Consider the following 6,890-nt stretch of genomic DNA (forward strand, 5'->3'; position numbering starts at 1 on the left):
TTAGGCCTCCGCTGCTGAAAGCAGGTATCTGGTTTGTTTGGGTTCTATAATCGAAACACTGTTTCAACTCCAGCTCTGAGATCCCGGCTGGCTGAAAGCAGGTTTCTGGGGTTTTGTTTAGCTTCTATATTTGTAACAATGTTTCAAACTGCAAGCTCAGAGGCCGGCAGTGGCCGGCAGGGAACGTAGGAGTCCTTCATCACTGAAGCGAGCAAGCCTAATGTTCGCTTCAAGCTGCCTGGCTGCCGGCCGCCATCTTGGCTGGCAGTTAATTTGCATATTGCCCTGATTAGCCAATGGGAAGGGTAGCGTAGGTACGGCTAATTACCATGTTTCTCTTTTATTAGATAGGATATTGGCTGGTGTGGCTCAGTGGTTGAGCACTGTCCCATGCACCGAAAGGTCCCCTGCTTGATTCCCAGTCAGGGCACGTGCCTGGGTTTGGGACTTGTTCCCCAGGAGGGGATGTGCAGGAGGCAGCTGATCAATGGTTCCTTCTCATGCATGTTTCTCTCTCTCCCTCTCTCTTCCTCTCTCTCTCTCTCAAATCAATAAAAACATATTTTTGCCCAGCCGGGAGACAACCAGTTGATGTGTCTCTCTCACATTAATGCTTCTCTCTAGTTGTCTCTCCCCCTCCCTTCCACTTTCTCTAAAAATCAATGGAAAAAAAAATATTATTAGGTGAGGATTAATAAAAACAAACAAAAAAGGGCACTCTGAAGAAAATTAAAAGGCAAGTCACAAATTAAGGGAAGATACAAAAACAAACTAAAAAAAAAAAAAAAAACAGGGAAAGATATTTGCAATATCCTAGACTGACAGAGGAATAGTAGCGAATATGTATAAAGAGCCCCTCTAACTTATTGTGAAGAACCCAGAGAAGGAAACACGTGCAGCGAGATGTTTAGCACCAATTGGAAATAAGATTCAAATTGAAACACCAATTAGATGCATTTGATTGGTAAAACTCCAAAATCCAACAACACTGTGTTTTCCAGGTCACAGGTTCACAGGAAACTCACGCGTGGCTGGGAAGGGTGGATGGTTCCTACACTTTGAAAAGCACCTAGAGTTTCTGAGCCCATCAGGGTCCACACCCACATCCCCTCAAATGCCCGAAAGAGAAACGCCTGCCTCCCTCCTCCTGGCCAGAGCGTCTGGGTGTAGCCACTGCCCTCTCTGAGCTGGGGCGCCGGTGGGAGGGCGCTGGTGGGGGAGCAGGGGACATTATCTGGGATGGGGTGGGGGAGAGTGTCCCGGGCGCTGCCAAAATTAAGGACCACACACTGGGTGGCTCAAAACCACACAAAGTTATTCTCCTCCAGCTCTGGAGGCCAGAAGTCTGAGATCCAGGCGTGAGCAGGGCTGGGTCCTTCCGGAGGCTCCGGGGCAGAGTCCACCCAGGCCTCTCTCTGGCTTCTGGGAATTCCTAGCGTTTCTTGGCTTGTAGCAGCACCACCCCCGTCTCTACTCCGACGTCACCTGGCCTTCTCCTGTCTCAGGCCTCCCTTTCCCCTCTCCTGTCTTAAGGACATTTGTTGTTGGATGTAGGCCCTAAATCCAGGATGCTGTTATCTTTACCTTAATGACCTCTGCAAAGGCCGTATTTCCAAATAAGGTCACAGTCACAGGTTCCAGATGGACGTGTCTTTTGGAGGACACCACACAGCCCACTGCAGGGAGACCCTTGACCCTAGGATCAGGCTCTAAGGCAGCGGTTCTCAACCTGTGGGTCGCGACCCCTTTGGCAGTCGAACGACCCTTTCACAGGGGTCGCCTAAGACCATCCTGCATATCAGATACTTACATTACGATCCTTAGCAGTAGCAACATTACAGTTATGAAGTAGCAACGAAAATAATTTCATGGTTGGGTCACCACATGAGGAACTGTATTTAAAGGGCCAGAAGGTTGAGAACCACTGCGTGCATGGAGCATTCAGGTTCAAAGGCCACATTCCTGATGCTACAATTCTTGTTCCCCTCCACATCCCCAGGACCTGGCACGCAGGTGGAGCAGTGACTTGAGTAGATCCAGGCTCCAGACGACTGGGTTTAAGTCCTAGCCCTTCAGGTCAGTGACTTGACCTCTGTGTGCCCCTGTTTCCTGCCTGTGAAGTAGACCTAGTGATACCTGCCAGGGGAGGCGTGAACTGTGGCCCCTCAAAGATACGTCTCCCCAGAACCTTAGAACATGAACTTAAAGGGTGACAGCAGATGTAATTAGTTACAGATCGTAAGAAAAGATCACCCTGGATTATAGGGACCCTAAATCCAGTGGCAGGTATTCTTCTAAGAGAGAGAAAAGGAGACAATGAGAGGCAGGAATTTGGAGACAGAGGCAGAGATTGGAGTGATGAGGCCACGAGCCACGGGCTGCTGGCAGCCCCCAGAAACTGGGAGCGAGGCCTGGTACAGACTTCCCCTTAGAGCCTCCAGAAGGATCACCTTTGTTAGGTCAGAGAAGAGAGCCCAGGATCGGATACGTGCAGACATGTGACAAGATAATGGACTCCCCCCCCTGGAATTTCTCACAGATCAAGGTGCCAGACACAGATACTGGCTTCTTCTCCCTTAATCCACATACCCCCGCCCATCCCCTGCAGCAGAGAATTCCTCAGCTCATGTCCCCGCCCCTCACCCAACCGCAGTATAAAAAAAGCGCCCCCCTCCCTGTTGGCGTGAATCCACGTGCCCTGTCCTTGGGGTACGTGGGTCTCCCGGGGACGCAGAATAAACCTTTTCCTTTCCTTTCTTTTCTGATTCACTGGAGTCTCTATTTCTTGCGCCGCCTCCTGAGCCACCTAACCTAACAACCTTGATCCCAGACTTCTGGTCCCTCAACTGTTGTTTTAAACACCAGGTTACAGTCATTTGTTACAACAGCCACAGGAAAACTCACTCATCTATATATGTATAATCCCAGCGACTAGAACAGCAGAACAACCAGAATGACCGGTTGCTATGACACGCACTGTGGCAGCCAACTGGCTTGATCAGGGCCCTGATCGCCCACCCCAAACCTCCAGCGTCCCCTCCCCCGGCCGGCCCAGCCCCTATCGGCCCCCCCACCCCCTGATTGGGGGTGGGTCCAGCCGGCCAAACTCCTGTGTCCCCCCCCCCACATACACACTGCCCAAACCGCCCCCACCATGCACTGGGCCTCTAGTTAACTTATAAAACTAATGGGATGAGTAAATGAGGACATACGTGGTACACAGCTTGGTACACTGTAGGCACTTAATATATGCTCACTAGGAGAATGAAATGTGCTAATTCCAGAAGAATCACTTCAAATTTTTAAAATTCTGAATTAAAAAAATGTGCTAAGTCAGCCAAGCATGAGGTCAGCATCAGCTGTGGACCGAAGTGATCGAGGCTGAGTGGGGACAAGGGCTCAGTGCACCTCCTGCCCCCGAGCCTGACCACCCCTGGGCCCGGGTGCCCTCCCTGACTGGACAGCAGGCGCCTGGCCCGGCCAGCCTCCCAGGGCTGCAGCAGGCGGTTGGAGCTGGATGCTATTTGCAAACCAAAACCAGAGCCTGTGGCTTTGGCCACCCACTTGTGAAACTGGCTGTGCTATTTCCTTCCTGTGAGAAAGTCCCGCAGTAAGGCTGCGTGGGGGAGGGACCCCAGTGCACCGGGTGAGAACGTGAGAGACACACGGCCCCGAGGTGGCAGAGGGGGTGGAGGAGGGCTGGCTCCACTCCCAGGGGACTTGAGGAGAGACAGCCCTGGCTATGAAGTGGAGTTGGTAATACCTGGTAAAAGCTGTCTCAGTTTCCCCGTCTGCAGCCGGGCCCATGGGAGAGGGGGGAGAAAATCACAGGCCGCTGGTTGTGTCGGTGGCTTCGCCTTTCTGAGCCTCAGTTTCCCCCTCTGTGAACTGGTGGGAAACATGGCCACCAGATGGGCCACATGGGGCCGTGTCTTTCCTTTGAGACACGTATCAAACCCTATCACCCACCTTGAGACCTTCCCAGGGTGCCCTACTGCTCTTAAGGTGAAGACCAAGGCCCTCCTCACGGCCCCCAAAACCCCACGAGGTCCAGGCCTGTTGCCCCCCCACATCCTCTCCCTCCACTGCCTCCTCAGGGCCTCAGTCCCAATGCCACCTCTTCCAGGCGGCCCTCAGTAGCTGCCCAGTCTGGAAAACTCTCTTTCGGCCATGTCTGGCCATGTGTCCCATGTATTCATACTGCCCCACTCTCTCCCTGCCCCAGACCATGACTCCCGCAACAGCACGGACATATCTCAGTTGTCCCCAGTGTGTCTCCAGCCCTCAGTCCAGGTAAACGACTCTTATTAGCAGTGCGATTTTTAAAAATATATATATTTTATTGATTTTTTACAGAGAGGAAGGGAGAGGGATAGAGAGTTAGAAACATCGATGAGAGAGAAACATCGACCAGCTGCCTCCTGCACATCTCCCACTGGGGATGTGCCCGCAACCCAGGTACATGCCCTTGACCGGAATCGAACCTGGGACCTTTCAGTCCACAGGCCGGCGCTCTATCCATTGGCTCAGTGCGATAATTTTGAGTACATTGATTTGACAGTGCTTAGAGCAAAATCCAGATTCCTGGTGGCAGGAGAGGAAGAAAGGGCACATGGGCGGGTATGCCTTGAAGGAGGTGAGAGATGTATTTTGTGAAAATGGTCCCAGGCAGAGTCACAGCCTGTGCAAAGGCCCTGAGGCAGGAGAGTGCGTGTCTCAGAGGAGCTTCAAGGAGGCCTGAGTGGAGCAGTGGGAGGGGGAAGGAAGGAAGAGCAGCAAGACCAGCAGGACCTTGTAGTCAAGGGGAGGACTTTGGCTTTTGCCCTGATGGAGGCGGGAGCCATGGGGGGTTGTGAGGAGGGGAAGAATGCGTCTGACTGCAGCGACCATGGAGAGATGAGTCTGTGGGGGTGAGAACAGAAGCGAGGAGACCAGGGAGGCCGGGCCTGCACTGGTCCCCGGGGTGATGATGGGGCTGGATCAGGTGACGAGAAGGGGTTGGATTGGGGGAAAATGTCACTGGTGGATGGGCAGGGATGGAGAAGAGAGTCAAGGACACCTGTTTGGTCCCAATTCATGGAAGGAACCCTGAGGCTCTGGTAGCAGCGGGATCGGGGTAACAGCGCGGCCAAAAGGGGCAGGTGGCCAAAATAAGGGATGGAGGCCCAGGCAGGGCGGTCAGCTCCCTCCTGATGCTCCCCCCATCCTCTCTCTCTCTTTGATTTTATTTATATAATTTAAATACTTGTCAGAGCGAGGAGGCTCACCACTCACGGTTGACATGAGGCCTGACCTGGCTTCACACAGATCCCTTCACTTCCCCAGCAATGCAGAGACACTGCTCCAAGTCTGTTTTACAGATGGGGAAACTGAGGCTGAGGGAGGTGAAGCAGTCATCCAGGTCGACTGATGGCAGTGGGGGGTCGGAACCCCGGATCTCAGGCTCCCAAGCAGGTTCCTGACCGCACTGTGCCCGTGGGGACTCCAGTCATCCGGCACCCCACCCTGGAATGCACTGCTCAAGTCCCAGCTTCCGATGGGGGCTGGGGTGGGAGCCCCAGTGGGCTAGGAACTCAGGTTTTTTATTCTATGACCTCACCTTTCTGCAGGTCACACCTTTGCTTGCTCATTTGTTTATTCCTCCCCTGTCACTTTCGGGGTCTGCTTGTGTGGGCTGATGCCCCAGCTTGGGAGGGTCCGGGCCTGACATAGTTTTGTAGAGTTAAGGCCAGGCCAGAGGGAGGTATCCAAAGCTGGGGGGGAGGGGGGAGCCCTCAGGAGCCTGGAGAGCTTTCTCAAGAAGACACCCTCAGCCTGAGAAGCCTTGAGGTTCCCTCCCTGCCCCCCACCATGATGAAAACCAGGGAAGGTGGGGACACTATGGGGTTTCCTGACCCTTGGCCCTGCCTCGAACCCCACCTCTGGTCCCCACTCCCGGCTGGCACCAGACAACCATCAGTGCCACAGGGACACGGCCTGGGACACCTGCCAGACTAGCAGCTGGGAAACCAGCTCCAGGAGGCGGGGCGTCACCGCCCAGCCTGTCCCCTGGCGCATCTGTGCCGACTGCTCACGGGCAGGCCCAGAGGACAGGAGGCTGCAAGGCAGCGGAGAACCTGAGCTGGAACTGAGCCAGGGGGGCCAGTGATGGTCTTCATGACAGAGGCCTCAGTGTCCCATCCAAAAGCTGCAGGGAGCCCTAGCCGGTTTGGCTCAGTGGATAACCTCAGTGTCCCATCCAAAAGCTGCAGGGAACCCTAGCCGGTTTGGCTCAGTGGATAGAACGTCGGCCTGTGCACTGAAAGGTCCCGGGTTCGATTCTGGTCAAGGGCACATACCTGTGTTGTGGGTTTGATCCCCTGTAGGGGGTGTGCAGGAGGCAGCCAATCAATGATTCTCTCATCATTGATGTTTCTATCTCTCTCTCCCTCTCCCCATCTCTCAGAAATATATATAAAGGTTGAGTAAGAAAGATTAAAAATAAATAAATAAATGCAAGCTGCAGGGGGAAGACTTCCCCGAGTGGGAGGACTGGGTGTTGAGCTGCTGGGCTGCCAGGGTTAGAAAGAAATCCCACGTGGTTTGAGGACCCCGGGCTGCCTCCACTGGGGGGGTTGGGGGAGATCAGAACCTGGGTCAGTGGCAGGAGGCCTGGGCCAAAGCACTGGCCACGCTGGGCCGGGAGCAGCGCTGAGGGAGACAGAGGCAGTCGGTGAGAAAGAGGGACTGAGAGACATAGAGATGGAGAGAGAGGAGACAGAGACACAGAGAGAGACTGGGAGAGACAGAGAGTGGAGACAAAAAGACAGACCGTCAATCAAGGGAGACACAGGCCCCGGCCTAGAAAATCCGGGGGTGCAGGACAAACCCGGGGAGGGGGGGGGCGGGGG

The sequence above is a fragment of the Myotis davidii genome, unplaced genomic scaffold (genome assembly GCF_000327345.1).
Source record: "Myotis davidii unplaced genomic scaffold, ASM32734v1 scaffold1558, whole genome shotgun sequence".
NCBI lineage: Eukaryota > Metazoa > Chordata > Mammalia > Chiroptera > Vespertilionidae > Myotis > Myotis davidii.